The 24518-nt window shown below is 41.6% G+C and overlaps 1 non-coding gene across 1 annotated transcript; it reads right to left on the bottom strand.

Moving 5' to 3' along the window:
• Nucleotides 1-23909: 23909 nt before the first annotated feature.
• On the bottom strand, nt 23910-24037 carry LOC120098687 (small nucleolar RNA SNORA17). The gene has a single exon (XR_015644481.1). It is a non-coding gene; the product is annotated as a small nucleolar RNA SNORA17 (small nucleolar RNA).
• Between the last annotated feature and the right edge of the window lie 481 nt (nt 24038-24518).

The following is a 24518-nucleotide window of genomic DNA, read 5'->3' on the forward strand; positions in this document are numbered from 1 at the left end:
TCAAGACCCAAGTATACGGCTCGTGGGCGTATACCCAAAGGAGGTTCCCCCCTACCACAAAGACACTTGTTCAACCATATTCATTGCAACTTTATTCATAATAACCAGAAAGTGAAAATAACCTAGATATCCTTCAACAAAAGAATGGATAAAGAAATAAGGTACACCATGACTTGAGTATTACTCAACTGTTTAAAAATGACGTCATGAGAGGTCAAAATATCACTATTTGCAGATGACATGATAGTATATTTAAGTGATCCCAAAAGTTCCACCAGAGAACTACTAAAGCTGATAAACAACTTCAGCAAAGTGGCTGGGTATAAAATTAACTCAAATAAATCAGTTGCCTTCCTCTATACAAAAGAGAAACAAGCCGAGAAAGAAATTAGGGAAACGACACCCTTCATAATAGACCCAAATAATATAAAGTACCTCGGTGTGACTTTAACCAAGCAAGTAAAAGATCTGTACAATAAGAACTTCAAGACACTGAGGAAAGAAATTGAAGAAGACCTCAGAAGATGGAAAGATCTCCCATGCTCATGGATTGGCAGGATTAATATAGTAAAAATGGCCATTTTACCAAAAGCAATCTACAGATTCAATGCAATCCCCATCAAAATACCAATCCAATTCTTCAAAGAGTTAGACAGAACAATTTGCAAATTCATCTGGAATAACAAAAAACCCAGGATAGCTAAAGCTATCCTCAACAATAAAAGGACTTCAGGGGGAATCACTATCCCTGAACTCAAGCAGTATTACAGAGCAATAGTGATAAAAACTGCATGGTATTGGTACAGAGACAGACAGATAGACCAATGGAATAAAATTGAAGACCCAGAAATGAACCCACACACCTATGGTCACTTGATTTTTGACAAAGGAGCCAAAACCATCCAATGGAAAAAAGATAGCATCTTCAGCAAATGATGCTGGTTCAACTGGAGGGCAACATGTAGAAGAATGCAGATCGATCCATGCTTATCACCCTGTACAAAGCTTAAGTCCAAGTGGATCAAGGACCTCCACATCAAACCAGACACACTCAAACTAATAGAAGAAAAACTAGGGAAGCATCTGGAACACGTGGGCACTGGAAAAAATTTCCTGAACAAAACACCAATGGCTTATGCTCTAAGATCAAGAATCGACAAATGGGATCTCATAAAACTGCAAAGCTTCTGTAAGGCAAGGGACACTGTGGTTAGGACAAAACGGCAACCAACAGATTGGGAAAAGATCTTTACCAATCCTACAACAGATAGAGGCCTTATATCCAAAATATACAAAGAACTCAAGAAGTTAGACCGCAAGGAAACAAATAACCCTATTAAAAAATGGGGTTCAGAGCTAAACAAAGAATTCACAGCTGAGGAATGCCGAATGGCTGAGAAACACCTAAAGAAATGTTCAACATCTTTAGTCATAAGGGAAATGCAAATCAAAACAACCCTGAGATTTCACCTCACACCAGTGCGATTGGCTAAGATCAAAAACTCAGGTGACAGCAGATGCTGGCGAGGATGTGGAGAAAGAGGAACACTCCTCCATTGTTGGTGGGGTTGCAGACTGGTAAAACCATTCTGGAAATCAGTCTGGAGGTTCCTCAGAAAATTGGACATTGAACTGCCTGAGGATCCAGCTATACCTCTCTTGGGCATATACCCAAAAGATGCCTCAACATATAAAAGAGACACGTGCTCCACTATGTTCATCGCAGCCTTATTTATAATAGCCAGAAAATGGAAAGAACCCAGATGCCCTTCAACAGAGGAATGGATACAGAAAATGTGGTACATCTACACAATGGAATATTACTCAGCTATCAAAAACAACGAGTTTATGAAATTCGTAGGCAAATGGTTGGAACTGGAAAATATCATCCTGAGTGAGCTAACCCAATCACAGAAAGACATACATGGTATGCACTCATTGATAAGTGGCTTTTAGCCCAAATGCTTGAATTACCCTAGATCCCTAGAACAAATGAAACTCAAGACGGATGGTCAAAATGTGAATGCTTCACTCCTTCTTTAAATGAGGAAAAAGAATACCCTTGGCAGGGAAGGGAGAGGCAAAGATTAAAACAGAGACTGAAGGAACACCCATTCAGAGCCTGCCCCACATGTGGCCCATACATATACAGCCACCCAATTAGACAAGATGGATGAAGCAAAGAAGTGCAGACCGACAGGAGCCGGATGTAGATCGCTCCTGAGAGACACAGCCAGAATACAGCAAATACATAGGCAAATGCCAGCAGCAAACCACTGAACTGAGAATAGGTCCCCTATTGAAGGAATCAGAGAAAGAACTGGAAGAGCTTGAAGGGGCTCGAGACCCCAAAAGTACAACAATGCCAAGCAACCAGAGCTTCCAGGGACTAAGCCACTACCTAAAGACTATACATGGACTGACCCTGGACTCTGACCCCATAGGTAGCAATGAATATCCTAGTAAGAGCACCAGTGGAAGGGGAAGCCCTGGGTCCTGCTAAGACTGAACCCCCAGTGAACTAGTCTATGGGGGGAGGGCGGTAATGGGGGGAGGGTTGGGAGGGGAACACCCATAGGGAAGGGGAGGGGGGAGGGGGATGTTTGCCCGGAAACCGGGAAAGGGAATAACACTCGAAATGTATATAAGAAATACTCAAGTTAATAAAAAAAAAAAAAGAAAAGAAAAAAAAATGACGTCATGAGGGGCTGGGGATTTGGCTCAGCGGTAGAGCGCTTACCTAGGAAGCGCAAGGCCCTGGGTTCGGTCCCCAGCTCCGAAAAAAAGAACCAAAATAAATAAATAAATAAAAATGACGTCATGAAACTTGTAGGTAAATGGATGGGACTAGAAAATAGAAACCATTCTGAGTGAGGAAACCCAAACCAAAGAAGATAAATATAATGTGTATCCTGTCATAAGGGAATATTAACTGCTAAGGAAATGATCCAGAGAGGCTAGGTAAAGAGGAGGGATCTGGGTGGGATTCAGGGAACTCCCTTAGAAGGGAAAATAAGTTTTCTGAGTACACTGGAGGAAAGATGGGGATGGGAGCTGGGATATGAGGTGGGTCAGGGTTGGGAAATTGAATGAAGGGAGAGATAGCTAGAGTTGGGAGTACTTCAAGGGTTGTGTGGAAACCTAGTACAGTGGACATTTCTTGGCCTCTATGCAGTGAATCCTAATGAGAATTCCTAGTAGTGGGCAATATGGAGTCCCACCTGACCATCTCTTGCAGTCAGGCGAGGTTTCCAGTGGCTAGACTGGGTTGCATTCAATTGAGTCATTTTCCAAGCAGGTCCTATGGAAGTCTCCAAACAACTCAAACTGTTAATAAGATGAAAGGGTGCTTCCTGTAAACTGACTGTGGGATCCCACTGCTTATGACAAGACCCACACGGCTAACTGAACATGGAGAAGTCAGCTGGTGTCCACATGGAGCCCTTACCCCTACATTCTAGTCTCTTTGGTACAGGAAGTTACGCTGCAGGCCACTGAAAGAGAAACATGGACATCAACACAGCCACAAAGCCTTCGACCTACAATCTGTCCTGCCTACAAGATATGCTAGGACAATGGTGGCACAGAACTGTTTTAGTAACACATTAAGGCCTGATTTGACTTAAGGCCACTCCATGAGAAGGAACCCACACCCAACACCGCTTGGGTAAACAAGAACCAGTAGATAGCCCAGAGACCTAGGATAGAATCAAACACAACTAGCCTTTTTTAAAAATCAATAAAATGACTCCAAAGGCTAATCTGGTACACTGGTACCAGTGCCTTCCCCAGCCATCATCAGACAGCCTTTTTCCAGCAGCAGATGGGAACAGATGCAGCAACCCACAGACAGACATTGTTTGGAGACAAAGCCTACATCGGTGGTTTCCATTAAATACCTTCCCAGAAGTTTAAGGAACCCTGTGGTACCCTATGGAAGAGGAGGTAGAAAGACTGAGACTCAGAGGGCATGGAAAACAACATAACATGGCCCTTTGAAGTAACTTAGCAAGGCACATATGAGCTCACAGAGACAGAAGCAAAAAGCACAGGGTCTACAAAGGTCCCCTGTGTATAGAGAATAGCTGTTAGCTTAGAATTTTATGGGACTCCTGACTGTGAGAACAAGTGTGTTTCTGACTCTTGTGCCTGCTCTTTGGACCATTTCTCTCCTGTTGGGTTGTCATGTCCAACTTTGATATAATTGTTTTTCCTCCATCTTATAATTTATTTTGTCATGTTTGGTTGTTGTCTCTTAGAAACCTGTTCTTTTCTAATAAAAGACAAAAGGGAAGTGAGCATAGGAGAGGTAAGGAGGAACTGAGAGGAGGGGAAGAAGGGAAAACTATAATCAGGACCTACTATATGAGAAAAGAGTCTATTTTCAATTTTTAAAAGAGGAGTAGACTCTCAGTTCCATTTCTAGAACTCATGTGAAAAGGCAGAGCATCAGTGCTGTTATCTTTCTGATCTCCATGCTGGGGAGGTGGAGGCAGGAGGATTCTTAAACTTAACCATTCTAACTTCCTGGTGATCTCCAAGCCAATGACAGGCCTTGTCTAAAAGGAGGTAGATGGCATTCCTGAGAATGACAATTGAGTTTGTCCTCTGACTTCCACACGTATGCTCATACAGGCACATGTACCCACTGAAGGACTAAACTAGTTCTTACTAAAGTGTAAGAGCTATTAAGAGTCTTGGCCTGGTAGAAAGTAGGTAGGTAATGGGGACCCTAGGGACTTTCGCCAGTTTTACACCCACCATCTCAGGTCAAGATTAGACCAAGTATTAGCTTCTGGCCTCGGGTCAAGACTAGGCCAAGTTCCATTCTCCACCCACAATTCTCGGGAGGAGCAGGGACAGGACATTCTTGGAAAACTGCAGAATGTACTGACTGTCAGTCACCTGACCCTCTGGTCCCACATGAGAGTTCGAATACATGTCATATGCTTGCTAGCCAATATCCAAAAGTCAATATGCTTAGCCAATAAGTTTAAACTATAACCTTGTTGATACAACCTGTACCTCTAAAAAGTATAAAAACTGCTTGTTATAGCCATTCCAGGTCACCTTCTAGTCACTCACCATGAGGGGCTGATTGAAGGTTGACCCCAACGCACTGGAAAATAAACCTCTTGTGTTTACATGGAACTCCATTCTTGTGTCTCACTTCGGGTGTCTCCTGGTAGTTAAGACTCACTTCGAGCCTTACACCACTGTACAGCACTCATATGAACGCATGCATAAATATGCACATGAATATGCACACACACATATACAAAAACAAATAAAGACCTAGCTTTGTCTTCTCCTCCACCAACAGAATTCTGTTATCAGAACTTGATTCTTACATTGAAAGGGGTTTGGTGGAAGGGGAGGTGGTGGTGGTGGTGGTGGTGGTGGTGGTGGTGGTGGTGGTGGTGGTGGTCATGGTGGTCATGGTGGTCATGGTGGTAGAGGTGGTGACGGTGGTAGATGTGGCAAGGGTGGTGGGAGAGGTGCAGATGGTAGTGTTGTTGTTGCTCTTCCTGTTCTTGTCGCTTCTGCTGCTAGTGATAATGGTCCTGGTGATGTTGTTATTGTTGTTTCAAGTGAAGTTCATCATTTTCAGATGTCAGATTGGTTTGTCACCATGTAAGCACTTTTGGAGACCTTGAAATCATAGTTCTTCAAAGGCACACTGGAGCCCCCAAATCCCTATTCTTGAGAACGGAGATGCAGTTGCCAGAGTGGGAAAGAAAGATGAATGTTCTCAGCTGCCTGCACATCTGTCTACCACCTTAGCCATGGGCTTGGAAAGACTGCTGCCCTCCCAGCTCGCACCATCCTGCTGCTCCTGTGGCTGAGTGCAAATCCAAGGCACTTGGTCTGCATTGCCAGCCTAATGCAACCAGCTCATGCAGAGGCTTTTGTGACTGTCACAGTTTTATAAAACCAGGTGTATTTTCCCTTCACATAAATGAGTTAGAAGTGTTTTGGTTATGTTATTTGTGGACACACGTTTAATCTGTGCTCTCCACTTTTGCACTCAGCCATTTTTATAGGAAAAAGAAACTAAAGAACATTAAGCACTATTTATATTCCTCTAAATTTTCTTCTAAACTCTGTCACTGCACTTCTGTAAGTGCATTTCTATGCCATGGCGTCATGCAAGTGTTCTGTTCTGTATTACACTCTCTTTTCGTTCTGTTCAATATCCCTCTGCACCTAAACAGGCCTCCTGCTTGCCTACCTGACAACACTTATGTCCTCCTCCTTTGTGACTTTGTTGTGATCTGTCCTGTTTTTTAGCATTTGAGGTATAGCCTAGTTTCTAGTCTTTAAACTGACTTTTTTACATTTTAAAATATAGTTTACATTTTCCTCTGTAGAAAGACATTAGCACAGTAGCTTCGACCACATTTTCGTTTCTTTTACACTCTTAGCTTAACCATATACTAACTGAAAGTCTAGTTAAGATATACACATGGATATGCACTCACACAGAGGCACACAGAGCCTAACCTTACCTGCCCTTCCCCCAGGGCTCCCAGAGACTCCTTGGGACCTTGGGAATGGATGGATTCCCAGAATTGCAGTTCAAGGAAAGCATGAAAAGTGCTTAAGTTTTGTGATTTTCCTGGGTCAGATTTGTGAGTCTCACCTCCCGGAAGACTTTAGCAGTTCTTAACGCAGAAACTGCATGTGACTAAAGCCCTCCATGCAGCCCGCTGCTGTGGTGTTTTACTGCTCCACTGTAGTGACTGATTCATGATGTTTAAACAGAAAAAAAATGCTATACAAATGCTGGTCTAGGATTCAAGCCCGTAGGCCAGCTCTGGTGGCCTAGGCCTGTAATCCCAGCATTTTAGGGGGCTTAGGTAGCAGGATCACAGGTTCAAGGTCTGTCTGGAGTACAGACTGAAGTTAGGGCATTCTGCTCAGCTTACTGAGATCAAAATTAACCCATTAAAAAATTCTGGGGACACAGTTCTAGACTAGTGTGAGGTAGAGACCTTGAGTTGGATCTTTAGTGCCACAGGAAAAAATTAGAATTCAAATGCTCAATTTTGAGCAAAACTACTATTCTTTGGAGTTGCCTAAACTGTGTTCTCATCCTGACATTGCATCAACTCTTCATATTTGTCTAATGGGGAGACTGCAACATATAATACTTATCACCTTCAGAGCATTTTACAAAATTTCACTTTTCTTTTGCATGTGTATGTAGCAATAATCTGTGCCTATTAAGTAGCTACTTTGTTGAGTTCTTTGAAATGTCTTATTGCTATTTGCTCTCCAGAACCTTTTAAAAGTCTGTATTTAAATTCCCTTGTGTGAAGCTGAGACCCAGGAGTCAAGGTGGACTCATAGATACCACCACAGTCACTTTGAGGGCAGATCCCTTAGACAAGGCCACAGACACCATCCAGGCAGTCCCACTCACAGTCCACCATGGAGTCAGAGAGAAGCTTGGTTGGAAAATTAGCTAGTCCAGATAAGAGACTGAAAGGACTGGGGTAGACCAGAAGCCTAAACGGTATTGAGGACTCAGCAGTTATAAAGTACACTCTCTATCCACTTAACATGAGATAGGTCAGGAGACAGGCAAGCCCACACCAAACCTTCCTCTTATCTGTGATATCCTCAGTTTCCTCAAACCTGGGAATTTGTTTTCTAGATATAAATTTTTTACCTTGTTCCAAAGAGTATTTTAAAAGCTTACATAGGATTCAATTTAAATGGAAGTGTGGCATGAAGTTTGCATAGTTTTCAAAGGTAGGACTGAAAGCTAACGGAGCCATGTAGGCTCAGGTACATCACTGTGACGATGTCCTTCCTCATAGTCCCAAGACCAATACCACATGCTAAAGATGTTCATCTCTATATGGGGAAGCGAGTAGTCACCCAGTAATAACTCATGTGCAATACCTGGGATTTTCTGCAATGTTGATTTGTTAGTTCAAGTGTTGCTTTCTTGATAATTTTTTTTGTTTTTCCAGTTTATATACCTGTGCTTTCATAAGAACATCATCGTTCATGTTTTTATCTTCCATTCTGTCCTCATCACAGATAGCTGCTGCAGACATTGTAAGTGTTCCATTAGATCACAATGGCAACGGTCCACCTCCTCAGCTCACTCTTGACTTGAGGAGGAGATTTTAATATTTCTGAAGAGAATAAGTTTCTCAATTTAACATATATTAAAATTATTTTCTTCATTAATTTAATCATGAAAAGATGGGACTTTTTATATTATTAAATATCTGCCACAGGACAGAGCTAACTTATGAGCTCTTGTTCTTTCTCTTGGTGGTCCAGCCAGGGTGCCCTGTAGTCATGCTGTGACACAGACACTGTTCTGCTGCGTCCCATTTGACTAGGGGAAATCGTTCAGTCTCTATGTATTTTTTGCTTTATTTTAATTTTTGCCTTATCTCCTTTTTTCTGGTTTGTTTTTGGGTTTTTTTTTTTGTTTTGTTTTGTTTTTTGTTGTTGGTTGGTTGATTGGGTTTTTTGTTTGTTTGTTTGTTTGTTTGTTTTGATTTTTTTGGAATTTCGAGACAGGTGTCACTCTATAGCCCTGGCTATCTTGGAACTCATTCTATAGACCAAGTTGTCCTTGAACTCAAAGATCTACCTGCCTCTGCATCCCAATACTGGGATTAATGGCATGGTAGCATTTTCAATATTTGAACTCAAAACTAAATAAATACCAATAAACAAGTCAAATAACATTTTATAAATTATATCTTCCAAAAAACAAATTCTTATAAATTTGGAATTTTAGTCATATATTTAAGAACAACTTAGGCTTTGTATAGAATGATGCCTTTTTCTCTTTCTTCCCCTCTTAAAAATTAGTTTATAGTCCTTATTTATTTGGTTTATTTATGTCAGTTTTATATTTAGTTGCAATTTGATTATCAAACTTAATTTAGCCACATAAACTTCAACTAGAAATAATAGAAATTGTTTTTAAATATGCTTTTATTATTAATACTTTTTGCATATCAGTCTTAATTCAAATTTCTAATTTCTCAGTAAATCATGTCCGGTTGTATAGCACTTGCCTAGGAAGGCCCAAGGTTTGTTCTCCAATAACAACCCCCAGAAGAAGATACAAGAAAATACATACAAAATAATTACTTAAAGTGGAAGTAAAGTTGTGTTATGTGATGCAGACTCAGTGATGTTCTGCTGAGGCAAGACGCATGAGAGGACGTGTGATGTTTGGAGAAAGTATAAATAGGACTCATGGCCAGTGACAGGGTGCTTGTATAGCTAGCCATGCAATGCTTCCTTGGTCTCACACCTTCACAGATCTTCACTGCTCTTCACTTCCTTGAGATAGGCACACAGAGAACTACTGGCACTCAGGCTGGTCTTGGCCACTCCCCGATGACTTGTGTGGATTTGGCAGAGGCCTGGTTGTTTCTGCTGAATCATGCTGCCGCTGATACTTTTGAACTAGACTGCTGGTATCCTGACACTAAGCAGAGATTGGACTCATCCCAAAGAACTACTTCCAAACAGATGCACATCCCCTTGTTCTAGTTACCGTCTTTTCTCCCCAACCTTCAGAGGGTGGCTAGAAGAGGAGTTGAAGCATTTGAGAACCCTTGTTAAAGTAGGTTTTGAAAAATCTAAGTCTACAATTACTTGCTATTTTGAAGTAAAAACCTTAGTCTAATTTGCTATTTTACCCAGTTTACGTTTTGCTGATGGCGTTAGGTCTATTTCAGCACTTTGCCGATGGCATGGAGGTATTTAGGTAATACCATTTTAAGGACTTATGACTCCTATAGGAAAAGAGCCAAACCCGCCAACCAAGCTTATTAAAATGGGGTCTTCATTTCTGTAGGATCAAGAACTCCATCACTTATTAAAAAACAATTTATGCAGGATAAAGCCAAGGAAGTTACAAGCCAATTAATATGAAGAGAGATGGATGGTCTATAACTGATCCATGTGTCTTTCTGACTCTGAAACACACACACACACACACACACGCACGCACGCACGCACGCACGCACGCACGCACAGGTACAAACACATACCTTTAAAATTCACAGAGACATGCTAAGGACATGAGAAAGATTTTTAAAGGCTAGCTGTTGTGTTTTATAAAAAAGAAAGAGCCAAGGATATGTTTGATAGAGTTAGCTATGGTGAGGTGGGAGGGGGTGTCTCAGTGGACGCATGCTGAGGCATCCCTTGTGCCTGTGATGTTAGGGTTTAAATCTCAGCCTATGCCCAGACAGAACACACCAAGCCAACATGGTTCGATGTGGAGAGGTTTAATGAGAGAAGAAGAGGAGAGGAGGGGAAAGGAGGCCAGCCATGGGCATGTGGGTGGGAGGGGGGAATGGGAGAGAAGGAACAGGGGGGAGGAGGAGGAGGAGGAAGAGGAGGAGGAGGAGGAGGAAGAGGAGGAGGAGGGAGAGGAGGAGGAGGAGGGGAGGGAGGGAATAAGGGGCCAGCCTGGAATATATGGAGGGAGATGGGGAGGGGAAGGGAAGAGGGGGGAGAAAGGGGAAGAGAGTAAAAGAGTGAGAGAGTGAGGAGGAGCCTTTTATAGTAAGCCAGGCATACCTGGCTATTGCCAGGTAACGGTGGGGCGGAGCCTAGAAGGAATGCTAACACTAGCTACATTGCTATCCACACATCCACACTTTCAAAAGCTTCTAATGAGAGTTAGACCAGGGCTCTTGGCTGACTCCCTCAGTGGGCACAGCGCCACGCCCCTTCTCCCTCAGATCCCTCCTAGGCTCAGCCAAACCTTCTCTCTTTAAAAACTTCTTTCGTCAGTGTGTTTTCAAATTCTAATGAGAGCTCCATTTGTCTGTTGCAAAATACCTGTGGTCCTCCTCCCGCTCACCAGCATCACAGGCTCCAAAGCAACTCCTCTGTTAGCTTCAAATAGCTTCATGAGTTTGTTTCTTAAAACGTTTTGTTTGAGCCCAAGTCAAGGGATTTGTAATTTTACCCAAAGTGTTGGCTTTGAGAAATGTACTTTTATATCTGAAGACATCTTTGGGTTAAATGTTTTTGCTGACTAGAGAGAGCAGACAGATGCTGTCCAAAACAAGTAAGTTGTCTGCCTGCGGGACTAATGTTTGACCTTCCGCCCTGAAACTCACAATAGCCACTGTGCAAGGCTACTTGACTCTACCTGCTACTGAAGATACAGCATACATGGAGGGCTGCGGGGCTTAGGGTGGGGCGCACACACACACACACACACACACACACACACACACACACACACTACAGGACACACAACAAGGACTGGATGGAGGACAGACTTGGACGTGAACACCTCAACACAGCGTTTTCTACATAACAGTGTGCTGGGAAGCCCATCCTCTTGTTAATTGCTAAGAGGTAGGGAGGTTTTACATTGCTGTTTCTTTTAAAGTAAAAATATCAGGCTTTAAGCTACTAGTCACTTAACTTGGAAAGAAGGGGAAAAGAGGAAATAATGTGTTTTAATCAATGTTAGTCTGCAAAACAATGGGCCCCGTGCAAGGCCAGGAGCTCTGAGAGGCTGGGGCCAAGTCTTCTTGTAGACAACAAATTCCTCTCTTTAGACATGCATCCATCAGTAAAAACAAGTTTTCACTGTTCTGTGTAGGACCTCTGGTATCAACAAAGAGCATCTCTTCCTCATCTGAACGTTTCTAAGATGATGTAGTATTTATTTCTCTACTATACCAACTGTAAAACAGGTTACCTTTGTAAAATTTACAAATCAAATTATCGACCATCAAATAATTCAAAATTGCCGTCACTACATTAAGGTTATCATCTAATTTGTTAAAAAATAAATTGTGAAGAATAAGATATCACATTTCTTGGCAAATAAATTCATTTTGGACATTTCAATACTTAAAGATGCTTCTCCTCTTACAGTGGGGTAGTCCACTGACGAACCCATCAAATGTTGCAAACATTTTAGTTGAAAAGTACATTCCCTCACCTGACCTACTGAACAAGCTCTCCTAGCACACAGTACACTGTGTGGTAGCCGATACTTTTCTCTCATAGCCATTGGCTGACTTGAAACTACAGCTTGTCACGACTTCCCAATGTCACAAAGTGTTGCATGCACTGTTATCCTAAAAAAAGATCAAATTTTGAAGTGTGGTCCAACTGTATGAATGAGGCTTTCACACCATCTTAAAACCAAAATTTACAATGGAGCCTTAGTAAGCCAGGGACCATCTGTTTGTACTGAGTCTCCTTGAATAATAACTAGGTTGCACAATATTTCCTGTGAAATTGCACCTGGTGTCATGCATCCTCATCCCTTAAATTGAGGAAATATTCTCCACTGGCAAGGGATACTGAGACAGCCAAACATAAACTCAAAGACATGTAAATATCCTAATATTATATGCAATAAACTAAGACTGCATGATTATGGCTTGCCTGCTATCCCTATTCTGGGCATCTTTCAAGTCAATCATAAATGTCATGTAATTGCAATAATTATTTTCTCACAATTTTTTAAATGTATATGTCATCTGCTTCATAGATGATCCTGCCGTGATTCACAAGCTAAGACCTACTCTCTGGTTTTATACAGTCAACCAGCTACAAATTGCTTTAACATTTTTTATTGGATATTGTATTTCCAATTCAAATGTTATCCCCTTTCCCAGTTTCCTGTCTGGAGACCCTCTGTCCCATCCCTCCTCCCCTTGCTTCTATGAGAGTGCTCCCTCACCCACCCATCCAATCCCATGTCCCACTGGCATTTCCCTACCCTGGGGCATCTAGCCTTCTCTGGACCAAAGGCCTCTCCTCCCATTGATGTCCCACCATGCCATCCTCTGCTACATATGTGGCTGTAGCCATGGGTCCCTCCACGTGTACTCTTTGGTTGGTAGTTTAGTCCCTGGGAGCTCTAGGATGTCTGGTTGGTTGATAATGTTGTTCTTCCTGTGGGTTGTTAATCCCTTCAGCTCCTTCAGTCCTTTCTCTAACTCCTCCATTGGGGACCCTGTACTCAGTCCAATGGTTGCCTGTGAACATCTACCTCTGAACTTGTCAGACTCTGGAAATCCTCTCAGGAGACAGCTACATCAGGGCCCTGTCAGCAAGCACTTCTTGGAATCCGGAATATTGTCTGGGTTTGGTATCTGTATATGGGATGGATCCCCATGTGGGGCAGTATCTGGATAGCCTTTCCTTCAGTCTCTGCTCTACACTTTGTCTCCATATTTTCTCCCTTGAGTATTTTGTTCCCCCTTCTAAGAAGGACTGAAACATCTACTTTGGTTTTCTTTCGTGAGCTTCATGTGGTCTATTATTGTACCTATTGTACCTTAGGTAGTCCGAGCTTTTGGACTAATATCCATTTATCAGGGAGTGCATACCATATGTGTTCTTTTCTGACTGGGTTACTTCACTCAGGATGATATTTTCCAGTTCCATCTATTTGCCTAAGAATTTCATGAAGTCATTGTTTTTAATAACTGAGTAGTACTCCATTGTGTAGATGTACCACATTTTCTGTATCCATTCCCCTGTTGAGGGACATCTAGATTCTTTCCATCTTCTGGCTATTATAAATAAGGCTGCTATGAACATAGTGGAGCATGTGTCCTTGTTATATGTTGGAGCATCGTTTGGGTATATGCCCAGGAGTGGTATAGCTGTGCCCTCAGGTAGTGCTATGTTCAGTTTTCAGAGGAACCTCCAGACTGATTTCCAGAGTGATTGTACCAGCTTACCATCCCATCAACAATGGAGGAGTGTTCCTCTTTCTCCACATCCTCACCAGCATCTGCTGTAACCTGAGTTTTTGATCTTAGCCGTTCTGACTGGTGTGAGGTGGAATCTCAGAATTGTTTTGATTTGCATTTCCCTGATGATTAAAGATGTTGAACATTTCTTTAGGTGCTTCTCAGGCATTTGATATTTCTCAGTTGAGAATTCTTTGTTTAGCTCTATAGCCCAAGTTTTAAAAAGGTTATTTGATTCTCTGGAGTCTAACTTCTTGAGTTCTTTGTATACATTGGATACTAGTCCTCTATAGTATGTAGGATTGGTAAAGATCTTTTCCCAATTGGTTGGTTGTCTTTTTGTCCTTTTGACAGTGTCCTTTGCCTTACAGACGCTTTGCAATTTTAGGAGGTAGCATTTGTCAATTCTTGATCTTACAGCATAAGCCATTGGTATTCTGTTCAGGAAATTTTCCCCTGTTCCCATGTGTTCCAAGTTCTTCCCCACTTTCTCTTTTATTAGTTTCAGTGTATCTGGTTTTATATGGAGGTCCAAGATTCAATTAGACTTGATCTTTGTAAAAGGTGGTGAGAATGGATCAATTCACATTCTTCTACATGCTCACCTCCAGTTGAACCAACACCATTTGTTGAAAAGGCTGTCTTTTTTTCCACTAGATGGTTTTAACTTCCTTGTCAAGGATTAAGTGACCATAGGTGTGTGGGTTCATTTCTGGGTCTTCAATTCTATTCCATTGATCTATCTGCCTGTCTCTGTACCAATACCATTCAATTTTTATCACTATTGCTCTGTAATAAAACTGGATGTTAGGGATGGTGATTCCCCCAGAAGTTCTTTTATTGTTGAGGATAATCTTTGCTATCTTGGGTTTTTTGTTATTCCAAGTGAATTTGCAAATTGCTCTTTCTAACTCTGTGAAAAATTGACTTGGGATTTTGATGGGGATTGCATTGAATCTGTGGATTGCTTTTGGCAAGATGGCCTTTTTTTTTTTTTTTTACAATATTAATCCTGCCAATCCATGAGCATGGGAGATCTTTCCATCTTCTGAGATCTTCTTCAGTTTCATTCTTCAGAGACTTGAAGTTCTTATACAGATTTTCACTTCCTTGGTTGGAGTCACACTGAGGTATTTTATGTTATTTGTGACTATTGTGAAAGTTGTCATCTCCCTAATTTCTTCCTCAGCCTGTTTATCCTTTGAGTAGAGGAAGGGTACTGATTTGTTTGAGATAATTTTATATCCAGCCACTTTGCTAAAGTTGTTTATCAGCTGTAGAAGTTCTCTGGTGCACTTTTGGGGGTCACTTAAGTATACTATTGTGTCATCTGCAAAGAGTGATTTTTTGACTTCTTCATTTCCAATTTGTATCCCTTTGACCTCCTTCTGTTGTCTAATGGCTCTGGCTAGGACTTCAAGTACTATATTAAATAGGTAGGGAGATGGATAGTCAGCAGGCTTGTGTGGTCCTCAATTGTAGTGGGATTGCTTCAAGTTTCTTTCCATTTAGTTTGATGTTGGCTACTGGTTTATTGTATATTGCTTTTACTATATTTAGGTATGGACCTTGAATTCCTGATCTTTCCAAGACTTGTACTACAAAAGAGGTGTGAATTTTGTCAAATGCTTTCCCAGCATCTAAGGAAATATTAATGTGGCTTTTTTTTTCATTGAGTTTGTTTATGTAGTGGATTATGTTAGTTGAACCATCCCTGCATCCCTAGAATGAAGCCTACTTTATCAAGATGAATCATCGTTTTGATGTGTTCTTGGATTTGGTTTATGACAATTTTATTGAGTATTTTTGCATTGATACTCATAGGTGAAATTGATCTGAAGTTCTCTTTGTTGGGTCTTTCTGTGACAAGTATGAGCATAATTGTGGCTTCATAAAAAAAAAACTGGGTAGTTTTCCTTCTGTTTCTATTTTGTGCAATAGTTTGAAGAGTATAGGTATTAGGTATTCTTTGAAAGTCTGATAGAATTCTGCACTAAAATGATATAGTCCTGGGCTTTTTTTTACAGGGGAGGAGACTTTTAATGACTGCATTTATTTCCTTAGGGGTTATGGAACTGTTTAGATAATTTATCTGATCCTGATTTAATTTTCACACTTTGCCATTTCATTCAGATTTTTCAGTTTTCTTGAGTATAGGCTTTTGTAGTAGGATCTGATGATTTTTTTGATTTCCTCATTTTCTGTTGTTTTGCCTCCCTTTTCTGATTTTGTTAATTTGGATACTGTCTCTGTGCCCTCTGGTTAGTCTGGTTAAGGGTTTTTCTATCTTGTTGATTTTCTCAAAGAACCAGCTCCTGGTTTTGTTGATTCTTTGTATAGTTCTTTTTGTTTCTGCTTGGTTGATTTCAGCCCTGAGTTTGATTATTTCCTGCCTTCTACTCCTCTTGGGTGTATTTGCTTCTTTTTATTCTAGAACTTTCAGGTGTGCTGTCAAGCTGCTAATGTATGCTCTCTCCAGTTTCATTTTGGAGGCACTGAGAGCTATTATGAGTTTTCCTCTTAGCACTGCTTTCATTGTGTCCCATAAGTTTGGGTATATTGTGCCGTCATTTTTATTAAATTCTTTATTTCTTTCTTGACAAAGCTATCATTGAATAGGGCACTGTTCAGCTTCCATGTGTGAATTTTCAGTTGTTTTTGTTGTTATTGAAGACCAGTCTTAGTCCATTGTGGTCTGATAGGATGCATGGGATTATTTCTATCGTCTTGTATCTGTTGAGGCCTGTTTTGTGACCAATTATATGGTCAACTTTGGAAAAGGTACCATGAGGTGCTAAGAAGAAGGTATATTCTTTTGTTTCAGGATGAAATGTTCTATAGATACCTGTTAAATGCATTTGGTTCATAACTTCTGTTAGTTTCACTGTGTTTCTGTTTAGTTTTTGTTTCCATGATCTGTCCATTGATGAGAGTGGGGTTTTGAAGTCTGCTACTATTATTGTGTGAGGTGCAAATGTGTGCTGTGAGTTTTATTAAAGTCTCTTTTATGAATGTGGGTGCCCTTGCATTTGGTGTACAGATGTTCAGAACTGAGAGTTCATCTTGGTAGATTTTTCCTTTGATGTGTATAAAGTGTCCTTCCTATCTTTTTTTGATAGATTTTGGTTGAAAGTCAATTTTATTCGATATTAGAATGGCTACTCCACCTTGTTTCTTGGGACTATTTGGTTGGAAAATTGTTTCCCAGCCTTTTACTCTGAGGTAGTGTCTGTCTTTTTCACTCAGGTATGTTTCCTATATGCAGCCAAATTCTGGGTCCTGTTTATGTATCTGGTCTGTTAGTCTATGTCTTTTTATTGGAGAATTGAGTCCATTGATGTTGAGAGATATTAAGGAAAAGTGACTGTTGCTTCCTGTTATTTTTGTTGTTAGAGGTTGATTTATGTTTGTGTGGCTCTCTTCTTTTAGGTTTGTTGAAAGAACATTACTTTCTTGCTTTTTCTAGGGAGTGGTTTCCCTCCTTCTGTTGGAATCTTTCAACTATCATCCTTTGTAGGGCTGGGTTTGTGGAAAGATATTGTGTAAATTTGGTTTTGTCGTGAAATATCTTGGTTTCTCCATCTATGGTAATTGAGAGTTTTGCTGGGTATAGTAGCCTGGACTGGCATTTGTGTTCTCTTAGGGTCTTTATGACATCGCCCCAGGCTCTTCTGACTTTTATAATCTCTGGTAAGAAATCTGGTGTAATTCTGGTAGGTCTGCTTTTATATGTTACTTGACCTTTTCCCCTTACTGCTTTTAATATTCTTTGTTTTATGCAGTTGTTGTTTGTTTTGATTATTATGTGATGGGAGAAATTTCTTTTCTGGTCCAGTCTATTTGGAGTTCTATAGGCTTCCTGTATGTTCATGAGCATCTCTTTCTTTAGGTTAGGGAACGTCTCTTTTATAATTTTTATAATTTTGTTGAAGATATTTACTGGCCCTTTAAGTTGGGAATCTTTGCTTTCTTCTATACCTTGGGTTTGATCTTTTCATTGTGTCCTGAATTTCCTGGATGTTTTGGGTTTGGGGCTGTTGTGGTTTGCCCTGGAGTTATCTGTATTTTGATGTTCATTCCACTGCACCATTCTGATGGCTGCCTAGTCATGTACTCAGGACTCAGGTGACTTCACCAGAACTTTCTCCCCATTTAATTTGTAAAATACAGGTGAGGGGAGGTACAGAATAGGAGGTCTGTCATTGGACGACAAGGAAGGATGGGTGAGAGAAAAGTTTGAAGGAAGAGGAGGAGACTGGAATTGAAAAGAAGAGGAGATAGGTGGGACAGGGAGAGAAGCCACAGTGAAGACAGCATGGAGGCTGACGTTAAGATTCCACCCTGTACCTTTACAGGTTGTTATGAATGTTCTGAAGGATGGATGTGTATTGGGCTTTATATGCTTATGTGGGCAATTATATCCTATCAATTGGATCAAAGGTTATTGTGTTGCGTGTTTTTTCATGTAGTGATTTAAGTGTAAGAAAGTGTGCAGTGACTAGAGACACTGGGCCGCCACAGAGTTGGGATGTGTGTGTCTGGCATGGAAACCTGACTTGGGAACTAGATAGGTAGAGAGATTGCTGACGGCTCAGAGAGTGGCCTTCGGCAGTGTGATATGGGAGGGAGCAGAGCAGGTGAGAGGCTTTGCTGACTGAGAATTAAGATATCTAACAGATACCTTGGGGCACTGTGGTGCCAGACCAAGTGGGGGTAAAAGACAGCATTCTATTTTTTATATTTTTACAAGGGGTTTTGGTATTTTGCATTTTCTTTGACTGTTGTGCCAATGTTTTCTATGTTATCTTCTACACCTGAGTTTTTCTCTTCTATCTCTTGTATTCTGTTGGCGATGCTTCCGTCTATGACTCCTGATCTCTTTCCTAGGTTTTCTATCTTCAGGGTTGTCTCCCTTTTGGAGATTTTTCAATTCTTTCCCCTGTTTGGTTGTGCTTTCCTATAGTTCTTTAAGGGATTTTTTTGTGTTTCCTCTTTAAGGGCTTCTACCTGTTTACCTGTGTTCTCCCATATTTCCTTAAGGGAGTTATTTATATTCTTCTTAAAGTCCTCTAGCATCATCAAGAGATGTGATTTTAAAATCTGAATCTTCCTTTTTCTATTATGTTGGGGTATCCAGGACTTGCTGTAGTAGCAGAACTGGGTTCTGATGATGCTATGTAGCCTTGGTTTCCGTTGCTCATATTCTTGTGCTTGCCTCTCCCCATCTGGTTATGTCTGGTGTTAGTTGGTTTTGTTATCTCTGACTGGAGCCTGTTCCTCCTATGAACCTGTGAGCCTGTGGTCTTAGCTGTGTCAGCACTCCTGGGAGACCAACTCTCTCTAAGCAGAATTTGGGTCTGGAGTGTTGTGCTACCAGGTTAACTCTGGGGTGCAAATAGAGACCAGAAGTATCCTGTCCCCAGTTGCTCCGGGGTTCCTGAGCCCTGTAGTCTCCTGGCAGGTTCCAATTTGGCCAGCTGTTGAAGCAAAAGTGTCTCACCTGTGAACTTCGCAGTCACAGCACTCCTGGAAGACCAGCTCTATGGGGTGGGGCATACAGGAGGGTGGAGATTTGGGTCCAGAGACCTGTGCCACGGGGTGAACTCTGGGGCACAAATGGAGACCGGAGGATGGCTTTAACATTTTAAATGATTAGAAAAACTTAGAGAGAATATGTTGGCAAGATACATGAAAATCATACAGCATGCAAATATCTAGACGCAGGTATACCTGTCTGCTTTTACAGGGCTACTTTTGTGCCGCAGCAGGTGAATTCCATATTTGCAACAGACATGACAGACCACAAGATTTAAGCAGTTTGTCACTCTGACATCTGACAAGACAAACTGTCACTCTTTGAACAAACCTCCTTAACTGTCTTTGATAGTCTATTTACACTGAAATATCCTATACAATAATACTACTGTAGCATCATTGTTTATTCATTCGAACAGTTTTGTGTTATCACTCTATTTCATAATTATCTGGATATTGCTGCATTAAAAGAGATTCCTAAGATGCTGTATAGAGCCATCTCACAAACATGTCCACAAATACAGGGAACTATTAGAGAGACTTAGTGTCTAAAAAGCACACAACACTCTAGTTCCAATTCACTGCTTGGTTTGGTTTGGTTTTGGTTTGGGTTTGGGTTTGGTTTCTGAGAAAAGGGTGTTTCTACTTATCGCATGCTGGTTCTTTACTCATGGTTTGCTGACCTCTGCTTACCCAGGATGGTCCTGAACTCCTAGTTTCTACTCCTCCACTAGCCCAGGCTGGACTCGAACTTATGGTGGTTCAGACCTCAGCTAAATCTGTGCTAGAATTTCAGGCAAGTTTCCAACAACTGCAGGTTCTAATTTAGTTTTTAATAACACTCTCAATCAACTGCCCCATCACACGCTTGATGACTTATTTTATTTTATTATGTTTAGTGTGTTCTAAACATAATCTAGTGTTCAGAGAAAGTCAAAGGACATTTGATTAGTTCTTAAAACATAATTAAAATTTGCTAGTATCAAAAATATCTCTATAGGAACTAGTGAGATCACTGTGCTTAAGAGAACATACTGCTCTTCCAGAGAACCTGAGCTTAGCTGCCACCACCCATATGGCTTGGCTCACAACTGCCTGTAACTCCAACTCCAGGAGACTTGATGTGTTCATCTGGCCTCCATGTGTGTTACACTCATGTGCATAAATTCCCTCACACAGATGCACACATTTACACATACTTTTAAAGCATTTAAAAATAAATCTTTAAAAATACTTGCCTATTAAACTTTTTCATTATATATTTGGATTATATGACATAAGATTTTTAACTTGTTTTTCTGGTTGATAAATCTTTGTACATTATCATGTATAACATGGCATTTTGAAACATGACTTCATTCTACAATGACTACATAATAGTGTGTGGTTTATCTCACGTCCTTACTTTTTTATGATGGAAATATTTAAAATATTTTCTACTACTACTATCACTGCTGTGATAGAGTCATGACTTGAGCCGGACAGACCACGCCAGGCCAATAAGGTCCCACGTGGAAGAAGTTTATTGAGGATGACAAAGACAAGGGGTGGGGGGAGAGAGAGAGAAGAGAGAAAAAAAGAGGAAGGGGACAGGAAGGGTCTGCCTCTTATTTAAACTGTGGTTAACTACTCCCAGGTGAACCAAATGTGTGCTGGGAATGTATGGCCATTGCCATGGCAACAGATGCACAGGTCCCTGTCACCTGTAGGTGAAATCACTGCTGAAGGTGAAAGCGGTTCCTGATACCAACAACAACAACAACAACAACAACAACAACAACTACTACTACTACTACTACTACTACTACTACTACTATTACTACTACTACAACTATTACTACTACTACTATTATTACTACTACTATTACTACTACTACTACTATTACTACTATTACTACTACTACTATTATTACTATTACTACTACTACTACTACTACTACTATTACTATCATTATTTTCAAAAATATAACAGATAATATAACACATGGTTTTTAATTATTGTTCCCACACTGTTCCACAGCTCTCTTGTTTTATAATGTCAATGTTTAAACAACACAGCCACTGAGGAATAAGGGATCTGTTACACCATCTTATAATTTCTACAGGCATCTGTCATACATTTGGCCCCTCTATTTTTACCTTTGTTCCTTTTTAATTTAACCCATACATATTAAATTCTCCTTTAGTTATAAGTGTACATGGCAAAAATCTACCCAAGTGTTTGCTTATGAAAACATGTGTTTTATAATCCACAAAACTGACAATAGCTGTACCCTACATTACTTGACATATGTTGTATCTAAAATACATGTAACATTTTAAGATTGGTATCTAAATGACTCTGTTTTGATTTTACAATCTTCCTCTAAGAAGTTATGATACAATGTTGCAATGCTTATATTGTACACAAATATCTTCTGTGATGATACTGAATTCTGCTTTGATTTCTGCAAAACATAGCAAATGGCCATTATCACACTCTATAGCTTCTTGGATAATTTTCTGGATGACAAAGTCTTACCAACAGCTGGATCATGTGTATTTGGAGCCCGATCAAGGATATCAATACTTTTGCCTTCTTGCTATAGCCTCTGGTCACATGACTACTTATAAGACTTTCTATAGATTCTAATGTGGAGTTTTTACATAATTGTTACTGTGTTACTATCATTCTATACTCACTAAGAAATTTATAATAAATGCTAACAGTTACTGTACAGAATTTGATTTTTTTCTGATTCAAAATAATCTTTTTGAGGTAGGGTAACATAATGTCGCCATTTTTCCTCATCTGGAAGAATTCACGTGTCACTGTGCTATGGATCAGATCTTGAGTGCTCTAAGAACTGTATAGCCCATGGTGCTATTGGACAGTGATGGAGCTTTTAAGAAATGCGGCCAGGTTGAAGGAGCTTGATTGGTGGACGGGATATTGAAACCCAAGCCCCTTCTTGTCTCTGGCTTTTTATTGGTTCTTGAGAACTTCACATCGTGCATCCCAATCCCACTATCTCCCACTGCCCTTGTCCCTGCCCTTGCAAACCCCTCACAACAGAAAAAGCCAATCTCACTGTGGAAGCTCTAGTGTGTCACAGTGCATGCCCACTATTCCCCTTTATCTACACTTCTTTGCTTGCAAATGGTCATTGCAATGACTCATCGGTCTGGTACAAGTCCTCTGGCTTCTGCTACTCCATCAATACTGGATCCTCACTGGGACTCCTCTCAGATATCCTGGTGTTGCCCTGTGTCATGAAGATCCTGTAGTTTCAGATCTGTAGGACTGGCCCCTTTATGCACTCCAGCAGTTCAATGATGGGGTAGGTGTTAGAGTGGGCCAATTCAAAGCCCTGGATCTGGGCCTGAATGGTATCTGAGTTGGTGAGCCTGCTGGTAAGCCTGTTCTCACGACCTCTGGGCCTTCTCACCAGCAACCCCCACAACCAGGACCAACTCTACCCTGCTGCCCAGGTGAGTTACAGGGCCCACTCTCCCAAGTGCTGCAGCCAGTGAGGGACACGGCCAGCTCTCCCACTCTTGTGACCCCCAAAGCCAGCTCTCTTGCCTGCCATAGGTGACAAGGAGTGAGGCAGGGGACATCTCTCCAGTGCCTACGTCACCCCACTACAGAGAAGTGATGGAGCCAGCTCTCCCATGCTCACACACTCAGGGCTGAATTGCCCATGTCCCTCCCACTAAGGTCAGCTCTGTGCTGCCCAGGCAAGGGTGGTCCTGCTCTCCTGAGTGCTGCAGCAGGCGAGGAACAGGGACAGCTCTGCTGCTCTCATGACCTCAGGGCCAGGTCTCCCACCTGCTGTGTGTGGCCAAGGGTGAGGAAGAAGGAGGGTATTTGTCCCTTATCCATGTCACCAAATGGGAGACAGGTGGCAGGGCCAGCTCATATCCTTAGGATTGCACCCACAACTCCCACGATGTGTAGAACGGGGTCGACTCCTCACAGTCCTGCATCTGCGTAGGGGTGAGGTCAGCTCTCTTACTCTCATGCCCCCAGGACCAGCTCTCCCCCAGTGCCCAGACAAGGGATAGGGCCAGTTCTGCACAGCCCTCAAACATCATTATGTCCCTGGGCTGCACCCAAGACCAGGGATATCCACCTAGCCTTCGGTTGTACCAGATCCCTGCTGCTACAGGGCCATAGACCCAGATGTGGCTCCCAGTGGCAGCACAGGCCAGGACCTCACCATGGTCACAGGTGGCATCACCGACTACTCACATCAGGCCTTTCCTCACTACCCTTGAGTCTCCAGTTCTGCCTCTCTTCATTGTGTCTGCATCCTTCTGTTTCTCTTCCTCTTCCATTTTTCCACTGCTTACTTGATCTTCTTAGTGGCACTGTGTGTTGGGGGATCTCTGAGTGTCTGGGGTCATCTCAGGAGTGTTCTCCAGAGTGCTATGCCCCACCTGGGCATTATGGCACTGGGCAGGAATCAAGTCAGGCTAGCTCCTCATCCAGGCCCCCACCCAAGTAACCCCACAAGAGGGTCATCCGCCTTAGGCTCATTTCTATCTGGTACCTCAGGCCTCCAACTGGATCCTCACTCTGAGAGCTCATCTGGGCCTTCAAGGTGACTGACCAGCAGTTGTCTCAGGCTAGATCCCTGACTGGGTCCCCATAATACTTTTTTCAGGAATAAATGTTCAGATGTTCACAGGTCAGAACACTGAGTACACACAGCCTCTCTTCTCTCTGCTTCCTACAGACGCACATGTGACACAGCAGTCACAACTGCAATGCCTCTAGGGACAGATGTCTGCTTCCTGGCCACCATGAAGTGAGGTAACCATATCCACCATGTGTTCTCACTGTGGTACCCTTTGTCTACCACAAGCTCAAAAAGCAACAGACAACTGACCATGGACTGTAATCTCGGGACTCAGAAGTCACAATAAACTTACCTTCACGTTCATTTTCCCCGGTACTTGGCACAGTAGTAGAAAGTCAACCAATACCAATCATTTCTGAACCATTCCTGCACAGACTTCTTTTGAGTACTATATTTTCTTACTATAATGGTATGATTTCCACCAGAAACATCAGATCTTTTTGTTTTGTATTCAAATGAAATGCCTGTGAACTTGGACCGGTAACTGGCTAGGGTTTGCCACTTTGCTTTGTTCTTTTGTTTTGATATAGTGGGGTAGAGATATATGCATGCTACAGCGTATGTGGAGGTCAGAGGACAAGTCCCAGGAGCCAGTTCTCTCGTCCCTCAATATGAGTCCCAGGTA

This window comes from Rattus norvegicus, chromosome 19 (assembly GCF_021556685.1).
Source record: "Rattus norvegicus strain SHRSP/BbbUtx chromosome 19, alternate assembly SHRSP_T2T, whole genome shotgun sequence".
NCBI lineage: Eukaryota > Metazoa > Chordata > Mammalia > Rodentia > Muridae > Rattus > Rattus norvegicus.